Source organism: Myotis yumanensis, unplaced genomic scaffold, assembly GCF_028538775.1.
Source record: "Myotis yumanensis isolate MYYU_CA2020_CCGP unplaced genomic scaffold, mMyoYum1.0.hap1 SCAF_8, whole genome shotgun sequence".
NCBI classification, from domain to species: Eukaryota; Metazoa; Chordata; class Mammalia; order Chiroptera; family Vespertilionidae; genus Myotis; species Myotis yumanensis.
This window is the reverse complement of record NW_027223759.1, coordinates 71,398,266-71,417,129: the sequence shown is the minus strand read 5'-3', so window position 1 is coordinate 71,417,129 and position 18,864 is coordinate 71,398,266.

The window sequence follows — 18,864 nt, the reverse complement described above, 5'->3', positions numbered from 1 at the left end:
GTCCTGGATCAGGGTGGGGATCCCCACTGGGGTGCCTGGCCAGTCTGGGTGAGGGGCTGAGGGCTGTTTTCCAGAAGCGAGTGACTGAAGCTTCCAACCGCTCCTTGTATTTTTTTTCTGGGCCAGCTTTAGCTCTGAGGCCTTGCTGCTGAAAACATCGATACAAAGTTTCTGTCCGCCTGGCTTTCAGTCCGGCTGGTTTCTGGTGTTTTGTTTAGTTTCTTATTTGCAACATAGTACATAGTTGCTTAGAGTTGCAGCTAAGAGGCCGGCAAGTGAGGCTGGGAACGTTGGAGTCCGAAGCAAGCAAGCCTCATGCTCGCTTCAGTGCCTGGCTGCCTGCCGCCATCTTGGCTGACAGTTAATTTGCATATACTCACTGATTAGCCAATCAAAAGGGTAGCGGTCATATGCTAATTACCATGTTTCTCTTTTATTAGTGTAGATATTAAACAAAATTTTGTGACTTTGTAAGAAACAGTATAATAAAAAATATTTTTGTGATTTTATAATAAAATCTCTGTCTAAAAATGTATTAATAAGAAATTAAACATTTTAAAAGCAAATGAAAATAAAGCACATCAAGTATTAGAGAGATCAGTTGTGCAGAGGCAAAGAAGGTACATAAATGAATCACTGACAGTCACCAAGACAAAAAAGGGTAGCCTCAGAGCACTTAGAAGCCACAGAAAAATGCTATTGATTTACATAATGAAAGATACTTCTAGTCAAAGATGCTATGGGACCAATTTAATGTAACATATCATTAGGACCAAGGAGTATAAAATACACACTAAAGGTGGGTGTTTTTTTTTCTATAAGGACTGAAATAAGTATTTCAAAGGTATAATAAATTCATTTTCAATTTTCCCAAAGAATGTGCCACTTTCTGGTTTCAGGTTTTTTACTGATAATTGTATCCCACCCTAGGCAAGTTACATAACCTCTACAGCCTTCAGTTTCTCCCTCTGTAAAATGACTAGGAGTTTAGGGCTAAATGTATTATAGCTAAGATTGCTTCTAGCTTTTTAAAAAGTATATATATATATATATATATATATATATATTAGAATAATTTTTAAGTTACAGAAAAATTGCCAAGATGGTAGAGAATTCCCATATGTCCTTCTCCCACTTTTGGCTATTGTAAACATTTCTATTTGTGTGGTATATTTATAAAAATTAACAAAACAATATCAATACATTATTATTAACTAAAGCCCATACTTTATTCAAATTTCCTTACTTTGGAACGAATGTCTTTGTCTATTTCAAGATCTTATCTGGAACAATGCTTTGCATTTAGCTGTCGTTAATGACTTTGACAGTTTTGAGGAGTACTGACCAGATGTTTTGTAGAATGTTCTTTTCTGGGTCCTCCTAGCTTTTTAAAAACATTTTATTTATCAGTGATCTTTGTAAACAACAGTTGGCACATAGCAACTAATAAGCATATGAATAAATGAATGAACAAATAAAGGAACAAGAACAATGAAGGAACAAACGAATGACTAAAGAACTGCATGTATCATTCATGTGTAGAAAGTAATGCATTGATATTAATAGAGAAGTGATTCTTTGGTCTCTATTTTAATACCACACTGGAAATATATCATTCCAGTTTAACAAAGACCGAATTGGAATATTTGATTATATTTTCTTTTTCTGAACCAAATGTATAAACATTTCAGCAAAAGAATAATTTAGAAGTTTAATAAGAAAAAATAAAATATCATTGGAAGGTATTTAATGGTAATAGAAATTCAAGTGTGGGAATATAAAGGATATTTTTAAAATAGTGAGTGATTCTCCAATTATTATATTCATATTATCATATTTTTCCATACAATCAGGGGAAGGACAACAAATATAAAGGGGAAAAGGACCAAAAAATACATTGAAAGACTGAGGATTCACAAAACAATATCAATTCATTATTATTAACTTCATTTGGTATCAGTAAATAAATGAAACTAGATTATTCTGCCTGAAGGACAACAATGTGTTGGAAATGTAGTTCTGGTAAACATAACCTTTCCAATCTTTATCCAAGGTACTGGCTGAAAATTTTCTTTTCACACATAATTTCATCACACAATTATCTTAGAGTAAAAAGATAAATATAACCTTGACAGGCAATGCAATCTTTTGAAGTAGCCTTTTCTCTTTCTAAAAATCTGAGTCCACCAGATATAATTTCAGACTAAATACAATGCTAAATTCTTTGACAAGAAAATGTGGAATCATTATACAGGTTAACAATATATTGATTAATATATTTTGCCCTAATTCAGTAACGTAATAGCAATTTACGAAGCATTTGGTTGCATCGCTATTATTTCAGTTATGAACTCAGCTGGATAATGAAACAATAGGCTTTTTCTCATTGGACTATTCCTCAATTTATGCAATTTACTTTAACTGTCAAGTTTAAAAAAAAAAGCTTGCCATTTTATCAGTTCTTTCAGGTTGTGATATTTTACCATAATATAGCAAACTAATAATTATCAATCCTTAAGTGCCTACTATGTTTTGCAAATTAGTTTCAGAAAAGCAATTTAAAAGTGTCTCCATTTTTCTCAGTAGACGCCAAGATAATATTCTTTTAATTGTAAGGATTCAAATGCCTGATACTTTCCATTTTTAATACACCATATTGACTTTTGCAGTCATTATTCCACTTTGCACTTTGCTACTGATATTTACTTCACTGCTATTCCATTGCAGATAAATTAATGAACATTTATTCAGATTCATCCAAAAAATATTATTGAGAGTTCCATTTGAGCCAGGATCAAAAGTGCATGTTAGTGATACAAAGAAGTGAAAGTATTTTTTCTAGCCCTGCAGTGGGATTCCCATACAATGGAAGAGAAAACTTGTACCACAGAGCATGAGACCCCTCCAACCTACCTACCTGACTCTTCTACAAATGCATACAGCTGATATTGAAACCCAAAATATGAAAAATGAAATTCAAAATATGGTCAGCTCTGAGCTCTTTGTCTCATAAAACCAAACAATGGATTCACGGATAAAAATGGTGGGAAGAAATCAAAATTTATTGGGGTGAAAACATAGCTTGGAGGAGATGTATGGATTTCTTGCTGCAAGGCAGGAAGGGGGTCCAAATTGGGTTGCCCACGTAAGCTCTCTGTCTAAGGGATATTCATATACTCTGCTAGCTTCTGATTGGTCCCTTCAAGGAATTCTGGCAATATTCAATTACATCAAAGTTCAAGTTCCTGCCTGTGGCAATACCTGATTGAGGACTATCACTTCAGGTCTCAGGTGACATCACTGTTCTTGCCTGGCCGTGTAAAGGGCCAAGTTTTCCCCAACCAGCCAGGTTCCCCGCTAGCTAGTTCTAGGTCCTTTGTTTACCTCCATGTCTGACTTGCCTTATCCCTACCTCCACATGATCCCTGTTCCTGATTTCCTACCTAGCCCTATTTTTCTATCTCAATACTACTTAACATACATAACAAAAAGGCAAAAATAAAATGTATATTAATTTTAATATAAGTAAACTTGGTTGATTATAATTCACTCATTGTTTCATAACATAAATATGAAATAACATGAACTCCAATAAAATATAAAGCCTAAAGGGAGAAATTGGGTCTCAAATGGTTGATTCCCAGCAATTAAAAATTTTACCTATTAAAGAACATAAAAGAGAGACTAGTCATTGAATTAGAATGCAAGCAAATGGGAACATTCTATAATCCCAGGTTTGCTTGTACAGAGTGTCTTCTCTCCTGCAAGTGCATTCTCTCATGTCATATGCGATAGTCCAGGAAAGTGGTGCACAGGCACTTGAAATGCGAGCCATTCCAGAATAAAGTTCCTGATTAAAGGTAATAAGGGACTTGAAATAAGTAAATTGGATCAAAAAAGACTAAGTGGAAATGACATGCAATTCAAATATGAACAAGGGGAAGAACTTAGTAGTTTCAGGTTGATTCTAATGGAGCTCATTATGTGGTTGAGTGGATAATGCAAAAGGGTTTACAGGCAAGGAAAGGCAGTCATCATTAACAATGGCAGGGCCAAGAAGAGCATTTGTTCTTCAGCATTTCCAGGGGTGGTTACATGTCCACTCAAATACAAATAATTAAAAGTGAATTCTTTAAGTTGATAAATAAAGCAATTAACAGAAGATAAAAGTTAATTAACTTTAGATATATAAACTGGTGTTTTCTAATTACCAAAAAATTTGACATGCAAGTGATAAAAAATTTTAATACTTTCAGCCCTGCTAATTATTCATCAGCCAAAGTGACTTAATATAGGAGCAGATTTAGTGAGGTCTGCATTTCTAATCTATAGAAAGTCTTGGGGGTGCTTGCTCATTGTAAGTCCATAACCTTTTGGTTGTCTTTCTCATTGGAAGAAATTTCTCACTTGGTGAAAGTGGATGGGGTATAATAAATATAGAATCAACCAAATCAAGGGCTTAGGGGTGGAGAGAAAAGAAAAAATGAGGTAAAGGATACAATCAGATATTTCCTTATTCAGAAAAAGTTCAGCTACTCAGAACGCTCCAGGAAGCAAAGTGCTTTTGGGTCAGGCAACCATAGGTTCAAAGACTAAATTTATTATATGTCCATGAATAAGTTATTTATTTCTTTTTTCAAAATTTAATTTATTAGATTCCACCAAAAAACCCACATAATTGATAAATGAATTTTGTAAAGTAGCAGGTTACAAAATAAATATCCAGAAAGCAGTTGTATTTTTATTTATTTATTATTTTAAAATGTATCTTCATTATTGAGAGTATTATAGATGTCCTCCATTTTCCTGCCATTGCTGCCCTCCACCTGGTTCCTGCTCTACTCCAAGCCTTCACCACACTATTGTCTGTGTCCATGGGCTATGCATACTACATATATAAAAGGCTAATATGCTAAGTGTCCAACTGTCTTACTGGTTTCTATGATGTGCACTGACCACCAGAAGGCAGACGCTCAATGCAGGAGCTGCCCTGACGTGCACTAGCCATTTACAGAGAAATGGCAGCACAGACCTGGCACCCACAAAGCAACACTCAGCTTCCCCCAAGTATGACATAGGCCCTACCACCAATTGGGAGTGACACCCCACCAAATCACAGCCAACACTGCCAAGACCCCGTGGTGCAAAATGCAGCCCACAGCCCAGCCCAGCCCAGCCCAGCCCAGAAATAGTGGCTGTGGGTGCCAGGTAATGATGTCATGTAGCTATGCCTGGCTTCCTCTCCCTAGGGACTAGCATCCTTGGAGTTTCTTCAGCCCAGGAACACAACTTGCTTTATAGCCAGGTGGAAACATTTTACACTTTAACCAAATGTCTGTGAAGCCCTTTCCTGTGCCTCATCTCATTTAATCCTCACAGAAGTCCTGGAGTAGGTAGATAGGAAACTCAGTGGAATCCTATTTTCTTTTCATTAGCCAGAAAATGGAGATTTAGAAAACTTAGAAACTTGACCTGACTAAAAAGAAGTAAGAAATGCTGGACCTTGAAAATGACTCAGGTTTTCTCACTGCACAGAATATAGTCAAACACTGTTGCAGTTAAATATTTTACCCTTTCTTCTCCCTGCATGATCTACAATAATAATCTGCTTCGTGTTGATATTTACTGCTGTGTTGTTGACAATTACCTGAAAGAGAAGTTGTGGTGCTTCACTGGGCTGGAAAAAGTGTAGCTAAATCAGAAAGCAGGTCTAATTAAGCAAGTTTATTCTATACATATAAAAAGCTAAGTTGACTTGCACATGCACAATACATATAAAGCTCTTGCTGGCACCAATCACACATGTGTTATATGGAAAGGGCAAATAGCGATATTAAAATATTTCTTCTATTTAATTTCCTTTCCATGTGCACGAATTCATTAACAGGGCCACTGGTATGCATATTATAAGTTCTTTGGTTGATCTCTTCCTGCTCCCATACTCCCTTTCCCTCTGAGATCTATCAGTCTGTTTCATGCATTTTTATAAGCAAATAATGAACTATCAGAAAGAGAAACTAAGAAAACAGTTCCATTCACAATTGCTTCAAAAACAATTAAATACCTAGGAATAAATTTAACCAAGTACATAAAAGACCTGTACTGATAAAATGATAAGACACAGAAGAAAGAATGTACAATAAGTGGAAACATATACTGTATTCATGGTTAGAAAGAACTAACATAATTAAAATGTCCAGACTTCCCAAAGCAATCTACAGATTCAACATAATTCCTATCAAGATACCAATGATGTATTTCACAGAATTAGAATAAATATTCCAAAAATTTATATGGAACCACAAAAGACCCTGAATTGCAACAGCTATCTTGAGAAAGAAGAACAAAGTTGGGGGAATCATGCTACCTGATATCAAGCTATACTATATAGCCATGATACTTACATAAAAACAGACATGTAGATCAATAGAACAGAATAGAGAGCCCAGTAATAAACCCATGCCTTTATATTCAATTACTATTTGACAATAGATGGAAAATATACAATGGGGTAAAGATAGTCTATTAAATAAATGGTGTTTGGAATATAGGACAGATGTATTAAAAAGAAATGAAACTAGACTTCTTTCTTACACCATAAACAAGAATAAACTCAAAATGTGTTAAAGGCTTACATGTTCGACTCAAAACCATAAAAATACTTAAAAATGTAGGCAACAAAATCTTGAATATTTCTCATAACAATATTTTTTTATATATATCTTCTCAGGCAAAGGAAATAAATGGAAAACAAATGGAACTACATCAAACTAAAATGTTTTTGCACAGCAAAGATAATGATCAGCAAAATAAAAAGATAATCCACTGAATGGGAGAACATATTCACCAATAATACATCTGATAAAGGGTTAATATCCAAAATTTAGAAAGACTTATAAACTTCAACACCCAAAACAACAATACAATAAAAAAAAATGGGCAAAGGAACTTAATAGACACTTCTCCAAAGAGGACATACAAATGGCCAATAAACATATGAAAAGATGTTCAACGTCACTCATCGTCAGAGTAATGTAAATTAAAACCACAATGATTTCACCTCACACCTGTCAGGATGGCTATCATCAATAAATCAACAAGTAACAAGTTTGGGCAAGGATGTAGCGAAAAGGGAACCCTTGTACGCTATTGGTGGGAATGCAGACTGGTGTAGCCATTGTGGAAAGCAGCTTGGAGTGACCTCAAGAAATTAAAAATGGAACTGCCTTATGACCCAGCAACTCCACTTCTGGGAATATATCTGAAGGTACCCAAAACTCTAATTCAAAAGAATGTATGCACCCCTATCTTCATTTCAGTGTTATTTACAACTAGGGGCCCAGTGCACGAATTCGTGCACCTTGAAAAGACCTGTGGGCCACGTGGCTATAGTGGGCACAGGGTGGGTCTTGGCCCATCCTCCATGCCCCCACCCAACCCCTCCTGCTGTGGCCCCCGGTTCCCTGTCTGCCAGCAGCCCCATTCCTGCTGCTGCTGCTGTTCCCATACGCTGACAGCGCCAGGCCTGCTCGCACCCACTGATGGAGCAGAAGGACTTGGGCCATTGCCAGCAGTGGGTACAAGTGGGGTTGGCACCATCAGCGGGTGCGAGCAGTAGCTGCTTCCCCAATTACCCCTCAGGAGTAGGGGGAGGTGGAGAAGCCCTCAGGGGTGATCAGGGCCAGCAGCTACTGCTCGCACTTGCTGATGGCACTGAGCAATCAGTACCAGCACTGGGCACCAGCAGTGGATGCAAGCAGTGGCTCTGGCGCTGGCAGTGGGTGCAAGTGGGGCCAGCGCTGTCATCAGGTGTAAGCGGGAGCTGCTGCCCCGATTGCCCCTCAGGAGCAGGGGGAGGTGGAGAAGCCCTGAGGGGCAATTGGGGCTGGCAGCCACCATTTGCACACACTGATGGAGCTGAGCGATAGGGGCCAGTACCAGGCACCAGCAACAGGTGAGAGTGGTGGCTCCAATGCCAGCAGCAGGCATGAGCAGGACCAGTGCTGACAGCGGGTGTGAATGCTGGGCAGGACTGTAGCATGGGGGAGCAAAGAATTTTCAGTAGCCACCAGAGGTTCGCCCCAGTGACAGCAACTGGCACCCCTCCTTGGTGTGGTTCCCCCGCTCACCTGATCCACCATCCGGCCGCAGCTGACACCTACATGTTCTGTGCTCTGCCTCCAGCTGCTGACACTCACCATGTTCCACATGTGCCCCCTTGTGGTCAGTGCATGTCATAGCGACTGGTTGTTCGGTTGTTCAGTCGCTCGGTTGTTCCACTGTTCGGTCTATTTGCATATTAGGGTTTTGTATATACAGATAGCCAAGAGTTGGAAGCAGTGTAAGTGTACTTCAGTAGATGAGTGGATAAAAAAACAACAGTGGTACATTCACGCAATGAACACTACTTTGCTCTAAAAAAAGAAGGAAATCTTACCTTTTGTAACAGCATGGATGGACCTGGAGAGCATTATGCTAAGTGAAATACAGCAATCAGAGAAAGCCAAGTACCATATGATTTCATTCATATATGGACTCAAATGAAAAAAAATGAACTAATAAGCAAAATAGAGACAGACTCATAGGTAGAGAGCAGGCTGGAGAGCTGCTGGGGAAGGGGGAGCTTGGTGGAGGGGTGGAGTGATGGAGCAAAAAAGAAGAAAAAGAGAATAACTCATGGACATGGGCAACAGTGGCAATTGGTAGGGGGAGAGGGGAAGGGGAAAGTGGAGGAAGTATATGGGAGATAAATGGTGATGGAAGAAGACTTGACTTGGGGTAGTAAACACAATATATAGTACAGATGATTTGTTGTAGAATTGTGTATCTGAAACCTGTATAATTTTATCAACTAGTGTCACCCCATTAAATCCAATAAAAAGGAAAAAATTTAAAAATAAAAATAATTTAAAAATAAAAATTCAAATCTCAGAGGGAAGGTGGAGGTGGGTGGGAAGAGATTAACTAAAGAACTTGCGTACATTCTCCATGGACACAGGCAATAGTGTGGTGAAGGCCTGGGGTAGAGGGCTGGGCAAGGTAGAAGGGGTCAAAAGGGGAAAAAGGGGGACATTTGTAATACTTTCAACAATAAAGATTAAAAATAAATAACAAAATAAAAACTCTAAAATTAAATTTATTGGAATGACATTGGTTAATAAAATTATATAGGTTTCTTTACCCTTCACTACCCCTCCACCCCTTCCCTCTGCTAACCACCATACTCTGTGACTGTAAGTTTATATTTGTCTTGTTTGTTCATTTGTTGCTTTCAGTTTTATATCCCACATCTGAGTAAAGTCATATGAAGTTATTTACTTCTATGAGCCTCTGTTTCTTTATATGAAAATATGATTAGTATTAATTTACTGATCATTTTGTTGTGAGGATAAAGCAAAACAATGTACAACAAAATGCTTTGCACTGCTGCCAGGCATATGATGAACACTTATTAAATAAATCTGCTTTTCTCTGTGTATGTATATTTTCTACATATTTGAGATATTACACTGTATTCATCAAAACAATTTTTACATATTTTGAGCAAAATATGCCTTAATTATTTTACATATTTTCTTTCCTTCTTATACAACTTCCTGTGACTATCTTTCAAGCTTTTCAATGTCAGCACCTTAAATATCAACATACTTTTCTATAACACACTTTTGTGTGAATTCTTTACTAAATACTCCCAAGTTCCTATGACTTGATTTCTTTGAGTTATCTTTAAAAATATTTTAATTAATGAATTCTGGACTACAACTAGTTTCTTTCAAATGATATATACTTTTAGTAGAATTTACACTTCTAATTGTACTTTCAAATATCTCAAAGAAAATATATTCTTCAAAAGCATAGCTCTCAAGCAAAGAAGGTCCACAGCACTTTAAATAAAATTAATACATCCAGACTATGGATTCTCAAATACAATTAATAGAAAAATATATTGATTTCCTAAAAAAATCTAACTTCATCTATAATATTTTGATTGGATTTATCTATAAAGTTTAAGTAAAAACATTAATTTTTACTCTTACACATAAACATTTATAATCAGTAATGTGCTAAAATTCAGATTCAACACAGATCCATAGTAATTTCTAGTTAAGTTCAAGAACTCATGTTATAAAGCAGAAAGAGGATTGGTAGCTTAGTTGATATTAGTCACTTCTAACCAAATATACCCTTTTTACAAATACAAGTGTTAGGTGTTGATTGAGGAACATATGATTTCTTGGAATAATTGTTAGAAATAAACATATTTAATGAAGGTAATGCTTAAACTTTCTGGGAAAGTTTACTTAATTTTTGATAATCAGAAGAAAGAGATTCTTTATAACTTAGAGTTCAAAAAAAAAAGACCTCACTACTGCTTAGGCAGTTGCTTAAAATGACATTTATTTGACCTTTTCACCTGTATAGAAAGGCATCTTATGAAATACATTTTTTTTCCAGGTAGTAAAGTTAAAATGATAATCATACCAGCAACAGTTTTCAAGATTGCTCTTTTCTTTGAAAAATGTCATTCAGAGGTTATTATATATTAGATGTGATTTATATTCTGACTTTGACTTTAGGTAACATCATATATATATATATATATATATATATATATATATATACACAGAAATGCCATATTTTAAAACTCTTATATCATTGAAAACACAGTGTAGCCTAGATATTTTTTTCTTCCAAAACTCTTAGTTATGAAAAAGGAATTCTATGAATAAATAGTAAATATTCAGGTATCATTGGTTTATTATTTAAAGCATTATATCTAGGACACCTAGGTGTGGATAGCATAAATTATATAATAAGGACAAATATAAAGGCTAGTAAAATCTTTCCAATTACTTTTATAAAACTAATATAACAATAACATTAAAACATGACAAATTTTACAGAAGAAGAGTACAATTCTTTCTCACATATCAACAAAGATGTTTTTTTTAAAGCTAATTAAATTAAGATATATTTAAGTAGTAAAATAAGCATGAGAAAATACTGAGTGAATACAATATTTAATATTCAGGAACAAATTAATATAATTTTGCAAATAGAAGGATCCAAGGAGTAAAATGATGGAATATCTTTAGAAATGTGAAGAATGTAAGGTCATAAACCTGACGTTGCTAGAGCCAGAATTATAAGCAGTTTGTGAAGCTTATTTCAATGTGTTTAAAATTTTTTTAACACAATTAAGAAAAGCACGGACATTTATGGACATTTACAGAGTCACATATAAATGAACTGAATGGAATTTCATATAATCTGAGTGTTCTAAGACATCTCATTGAAGTCTTGGTCGAAGGCTAGTTAGCTACTGCTTTTAATTTCAAAGAAAACATTTAAAGAAAGAACTCCTGTAAGACACAGAAGTGACACTGAGGCCTAAGTAACCTTCCATTGTGGCTGATTTTCCTTTTGTGATGTTAAAAAATGAAGATTGCCAAACAGATGGAGCTCTAACTCAATTTCTAAAGTGACATAACACAGGAAAGGAAAAACAAAACAAAACACTTCACTTCCAGATGAAATGTTGCAGGTGAATCATTTATAGCTGAAAACAAAAAGAAAGGAACAAAACACATGACAGAAACGCCCATCACTTAGCTGTGCACCTGTCTCTGCTTGTGTGCTGTTTGTTCTATTCTTCTCATGTAAAAAGTAGGAGTTTAAAAGTAGATAACTGTCCAAATCAGTTGGAATGTTTTATTCTAAAAACCCATCAGACCTAGCGGACAGGAATTTAGACAAACTTGTCTGAAGATGAGCATTAACGCTGTTTGTTTAATTTTTCGTACAGCTGTAATTTAAGTACACACTGTTTATAATAAATAAATAAATAAATAAATAAATAAATAAATGGAGCCAATTAAAACAAGGAGCGTCTCAGGATATTTGTGCCAGCCATTAATTATTACTTGAGAAAGCAGCATTAATAAACCTCGAATTTCCTTTTTAAAAAGTAGAACTGCAGCATGACTTTCTTCCTAGCACAGCCTTCTTAAGCTTAAAATTCATCCTCCACTCAAGAGAGCTGAACTAGAATGCCCTGTTATCTCAAAGGAGTTATGTCCTGCAGGTGTCCCTGTTAAATATGAGCCTTGGCCAGTGTAAGTTACGAGGCCAAAGAGGCTTTAGTCCAATTACTACAGAATTTTCTTACTAAAACCTCCCCATTCATCTTTTTCCTCTTACCATTGGAGAAAAAAAAAATGTGTTTAAAGTCAAGAATTGGAAAGGAACAGACATAAAACATATAATCTATTTCATAAAAGGCGACTATATGAATACAGTCATGCGCCCCGTAATGGCGTTTCAGTCAACCATGGACCCCATCTAGATGCTGTCCAATAAGATGATAATGGGGCTGAATTTCCTATAAGAAATGGAAGGGTAAGTATGTAGTTCAGAAGGAATTTTTTTCTTTTCTCTGATGGGAGCAGCATCTTTGGGGATTGGAGATAGATTCTCTCGTATAGCACCTTGGTTTTGAATGACAGATTATATAACAGATTATATCCTAATTGGTCAGTCACTGTGTTTCAGCACAGGGAAGACTGTTCCTCAGCACTACATATTCTGAGGGCTCTGCGGCCCTCCCAGATCTAGCTTGGTGGTCAGAATACATTGCTGTAAATTCTTTGCTGAGGGCCCAAGACCCTGTACAAGGACACAGGTCGGCAGGAGTTACCTTAACAAGTATTAGGTGCCACTGCCACTTTAGTAAAAGCTCTCTGTGGTCATGTGGAGCCAGCCTTGTACTTTGGAAATATTTTCAAGTTGTAAGATGTAAGGCATAGGTCACTTTTATTTCTTCCATCAATTTAGTGCCAGAGCCCTTTGTGCCAGATAGGGTCAATGGAAGCAAAACAAATTCTCAAAGTATTGACTCCTCAGTTTTCCATGTAAGATACCCTACTTTTTAAAATTTATTTATGAATGCTACAAAGTTTCTTAATCTGACCACTGCTCCAATGTGCAATAGCAAAACCACATTGCCGTGACAATCTCATATGTTCTTTTATGTCTCCACCTTGATTTCTTATTCCTACTGACCCCCAGTCCACCTTTTACCATCTCCTGGCAGCCACTAGTGTGGTGATTTATGCCTTAGCCAGCAACTTTCTCCGTGAAATTTCCAATCAATCCAGCCCACATCCCTGTTAATGGAATGGCATTGACAGCTTTGATGCTCTATTTTTGACCCTGAAGTCAAGGGAGTGCTAGTGGGACAATTATTTACAAAGCGCTTATGAAATCTATAACAGTGTAATGTCCTAGTCCTTCACATTCACTCACCACTCACTCACTGACTCACCCAGAGCAAGTTGTCCTGCAAATTCCATTCATGAAAAGTGCCCTAAACAGGTGTTCCATTTTACATATTTTATTAGAGGCCTGGTGCACAGATTCGTGCACCAGTGCGGTCCCTCGGCATGGCCTGCAGGGATCAGGCTGAAACCAGCAGTCTAATGCCGCCTGTCTCTCCTGCCTGCAGTTCCTGCTCATCCCCGGCCCTGCTGCACCTGCTGCCACCACCGCTTGGTAGGCTCTCTGCTGCTCCGCTGCGGTCTCTGGGCTGCAGCGGCCAGTCGTGAGCTCTGTGTCTGGCACCCATTGGTCAGCAGAACAGCGCTCCCCTGAGGGAACGCACTGACCACCAGCGGTGGCTCCTGCACTGAGCATCTGCCCCTTAGTGGTCAGTGCACATCATAGCGACCATTCGACCAGTTGAGTGGTCGCTTAGGTATATATATATATATATATATATATATATATATATATATATATATCATAGGAGTGATAGTCTATATCATATTGCCTAGGGGTAGTTGGCTAGTGATGTATTCAATACAGGAAACAAGTTATTTAAAGTATTTGGGGCAGTAAGAGAAATAATACAAGAAATTGGGGTTAATGAGATCATTGGAAAGGCTGGGAAAGTAGAAATATGCAGTTAATAGCATAATAGTATGTAGGGTCCAGAGGAAGTGGTTGCTGTCCTCCAGTGGTTGGGAAGATACAAGAAGTTGCTGCTCATGTTTTGGCTGTCCCAGAGGCTGGTTGTGGTTAGATGGTGGTATATCTATGATCAGCCTCCATGAAGATTCCCCATCTGTTGGAATCTGCAAATCAATTTCCACTACAGTTAGAATAAGGTCCTCTGTACTTCCTCTGCTTTCCAAGGCTCATGTCACTGGCAGATCCTAAATCTGATTTACCACCCTTTTGATCAGGGAGTTTGGAAAATGTAGATGCAAAGATTTAGGACTATTAGATCTCGAGAGAATATGAGAGTAGGTGATGATAAATGCTAATGGCCACTAGACAATTTTCAACTCTCTCTCTCTCTCTCTCTCTCTCTCTCTATATATATATATATATATATATACTATATATATGGATTGATTAAATATTTTTGATCAGTATCATTATGTTATCTAGATGTTTTAATGGGGCTATTTAGTGATTAAGAGCCCAGACTCTGTACTGACAGTATTCAAATCATTCACCAGTTATCCACTGTGTGTACACAGATAATTGATCTATTCTTTCCAAAAGATCTTCATTTTAAGTTAGTATTACACTTTCCCTTTTACATATGAGGACAGTGAGCCCTACCTCAGTAAAATTGCCTGCATAATTGCTGTTTGTAAGATTAATAATAAATAGCACCCACTGCAAATACTGACACATAATAATTACTCAAAAAATATGTTATGTTATTACAGTAATATTTCCATACTTGGCCATTGAAGCATCTGCTTTCTTATTATATTTATTTAGTACATTGTCTTTCTATAAAATATTTCTTTTAATCAGCTTGTAAAACAAAAAGCTGCAGAAACATATTCATCTTAAATATTCAATTCATAAGAATTAGCATTTTAAAATTTGGTAAAAATAGCAAAGTATTTTCTATCCTGTCTAATAAAGAGGGAATATGCCAATTGACCCTCATGCCATTGCAAAGATGGCAGCGCCCACTGCCAATAAGGAGGGAATATGCTAATTGACTGCCCTGCCCTCAAAAATGGCGGCTCCCACAGCCAATAAGGAGGGAATATGCTAATTGACTGCCACACCCCCAAAGATGTTGGCACCCACAGCCACAAGATGGCTGGCAGGGGAGGGCAGTTGTGGGCAATCAAGCCAGCAGGGGAGGGCAGTTAGGGGCAACCAGGCCAGCAGGGGAGGGCAGTTGTGGACAATCAAGCCAGCAGGGGAAGGCAGTTAGGGGCAACCAGGCCAGCAGGGGAGGGCAGTTGGGGGCAACCGGGCCAACAGGGGAGGGCAGTTGGGGGTGACCGGGCTGGTAGGGGAGCAGTTAGGCATCAATCAGTCTGGCAGGGGAGTGGTTAGGGGATGATCAGGCTCGCAGGCAGAAGCGGTTAGGGGCAATCAGGCAGGCAGGCAGGTGAGTGGTTGGGAGCCAGCAGTCCCGGATTGTGAGAGGGATGTCTGACTGCCGGTCATCAGTCCTAAACCAGCAGTCGGACATCCCCCAAGGGGTCCCAGATTGGAGAGGGAGCAGGCTGACCTGAGGGACAATCCCCCTCAGTGCACGAATTTCATGAACTGGGCCTCTAGCATTAAAATATTCATTTAGAATTAACAGATGTTAATTATTGTCATTAACTTTTACTGACCCATTTTTACTATGAATAATATTAATTTTTCTATATTTAATTTCTTAAAAATGTAGTTTTGATTGAAATGTAGATTTTAAAATAAAATCTAGGAAAAATAATGAATCTAAAATAGGAACATGAGATTGAAAAAATTTTTAGCTTGATTCCTGACTTAACATAAATGTGTCTTACTGACTAAAAGTCTCTTAACCACGTAAGTGTATAGCATAAAACATTGCCTTTTGTGAAATGAAAAATTTAGTAGATAATTAATCATGCCAATTGTTTTAAGATGGATATTCATTTTTAATGCATAATTTGAATGAAAACTACTGAATTACAGATATAACACATGAAATCTTTGGCTTATAGGCATTTGGGGAAAGCTAAAGGATTGCAATGAACATAAAACTTCCAGAAGAGATCCCTTCAAAGGCTTTATTCTCTCATATTATGGAATTTCTTCTTATTCAAATTCTGCTTATATTCAACTGGCAAATCAACAAGTCCTGGGAAATAAGATATCAGAAAGCTGTGAGAAAATGACTGATATGATTGAACACTGTAGATTAGGTGAAAACAGAGTGGGATAATTTGCAGTGTATATTGAAAACAGCAAGAATTCACAGAAATAATATACAACTATTAAAATAAAAAATATTGGTTTATTATTCCTATTTCTTATTATGATTTTATTGGTGTTGGTTTTCAAATAAGTATGACTTTAAATAGTTCTCTCTTTCTAACAGAATCATAAACTTATGAAAAAGTTGAAAATACTGCTTAAATATTTTTTAAAAAAATTTAGTCCATTATTCTCAGTTAGACACTTTAATATCTTCTATAAGTAATGGGCTTCTCCTAATAAGCATAATAAAACCATCAAGATCAGAAACTTAACCAGATATGTGACTATCATCTAATTATCAGATTCTATTCAGATCTTTCCAATTGTCTCAATAATATCCTTTGCATCAAAGGTTTCCATCCTATATAATAAAAGCCTAATGTGCTAAGTGTCTGGTCATCTGGTCATCCATTCAACCAATCAAAGAGTAATATGCTAGTAATATGCTAAGGACGCTCAACCACTTGCTATGACATGCACTCATCACTGGGAGACAGATGCTCAATATAGGAGCTGCCCCCTGGTGGTCAGTATGCTCCCACAGGGGGAGCGCCACTCAGCCAGTAGCCAGGCTCACGGCTGGTGAGCACAGTGGCAGTTGCAGGAGCCTCTCCTGCCTCCGTGGCAGCGCTAAGAATGTCCAACCGCTGGCTTAAGCCCAAGGGGAGTGGGCCTAAGCCGCCAGTCAGATATCCCCCAAGGGTTCCCAGACTGTGAGAGGGCACAGGCCAGGCTGCGAGACCCCCTGAGTGCACACTTTTGTGCACCAAGCCTCTAGTTTAGAATAATATATTACGTTTAGTTGTGGTGTCTTTGTCTCAGTCTGGAACAACTCCTTCAATTTCATGAGGCTGATATTTGTAATTATGGTTTGTTTTTTTAGGTTTGCTTTGTCTGATGTTGCCTTATGACAAGATTCAGGCTGCTTCTCTGGCAGGAAATCAGAGAAGTGATGCTATATTTTTCTCATTGCATCTCATTCATTTGTCCCATTATTGATAGTGTTTAATAATTTGTTTAAGGTGGTGTCACCCAGTCTTGTCTACTATCATGTAAGTCCTTACTCCCTTGTAATTATAGGTGTTTTATAAAAAGATACATCAAAATATCCTATCCTCATCACTTATTTTTTAATCTCTATCATCTCATGGTTTCTTATTTTATTTGTTGAATTATAATCTGTACTGTCATCATTTATTTGATTCTCAAATTACCTAGAGTTGATCAATGGGAGCTCATCAAACTAACTTTTGTATTCTTTAATGACATTTCATTATTCTTTGAGCACTTTCTTCCCTAATGACACAAGAAAAAATTATAGACTTGTTTTATATTTTCCCTCCCTCAGCCCTGATACCAGCTGTCTGCAATGTACCCTTCTTTCTTTTAATGGAAAATGTAAGCAGAAGCAAATATCAGAGCACTAGACGGATTCATTGCTATTGGGTTAGCAATTGTCTCCCAAGACCACAGTGCACAGAACTCAGGAATACATGTATTGTTTTACATATATATTAGTTTATTTATTATCTAATTATTCATCTTTCTATCCACTATCTATCTGTTAAAAAAACATGAGTTCATTTTGATACCTCCAGCATTATAAGGTTTATTCTAATTTTCTCCCTTCCCATATTTATAATGACCATCTTTGGCAGTGAGAAAAAATATATTTAATATATTTACATATGTGATTAATATCTCTATTGTAACCAATGTCCATTTGCACTGCTATCCTTTTTCCTATGACGATGGCTTAATCTCCCTACACAAGCTCTGAGACCCTGTTCTAGGTCCTAAACTGTGTGTCACCGCTCTCATACCGCTTGGATCCTGAAATCTTACACCAGAGATTTCCTTTATATAGGCATACAGTTCATTAGGAGTGTAAATTACTTATGAAAACAGTTTGTTATGTCTATAAAAATCTAAAGTCCACCTCTTCTTGGAAACCTTTCTTCTGATAGGAATTTAGCCTATATCGGTGCTCTCACAAGCACACAAAGATGTGTAGATAGGAATTTAGTCTAGCTAACAAGGGAAACTGCATAGAAGCAATCCAATATAGAGACATTCAAAACAACTATATAAATTGAAATTAAGTATCCATTAATTAAGACAAGGTAGAGCAAGAGAAAGGCATTCAAGATATAAGATTAAGAAAATAAAATAACTATATAGAAACAATGACTGCCAACAAACCAAAACTATAGGTAGCTAGAAAATTAATGAGTGAATGAGTAATAGAGAGGTAGATAACAAAGGAACACATCAGACAGAAAGAATAACTTCTTAGAAAAATTATTCTCACACTCATACAACCGTTGTTTTGCTAGACATATGAAGCAACTACATACACTTTTAGCCAGACTGAATCTCTTCAGTAACTTGTCTTTAGTTCTCCATCTTTGCCAACTTTATGCCCTCTATATATCTAGTGCACACCACACATTCTCATCCTTTCCCCATCCCCAAACCCCAGAAGCCCCATATTTCCCCCCACACACACCATTTGACAGACTCTTTTGCCATCGCACTTGCCCTTGACCTGCTCCACCTAAAATACTGAGTGCTCTGTTTCCTTTTTTTCCGATATAA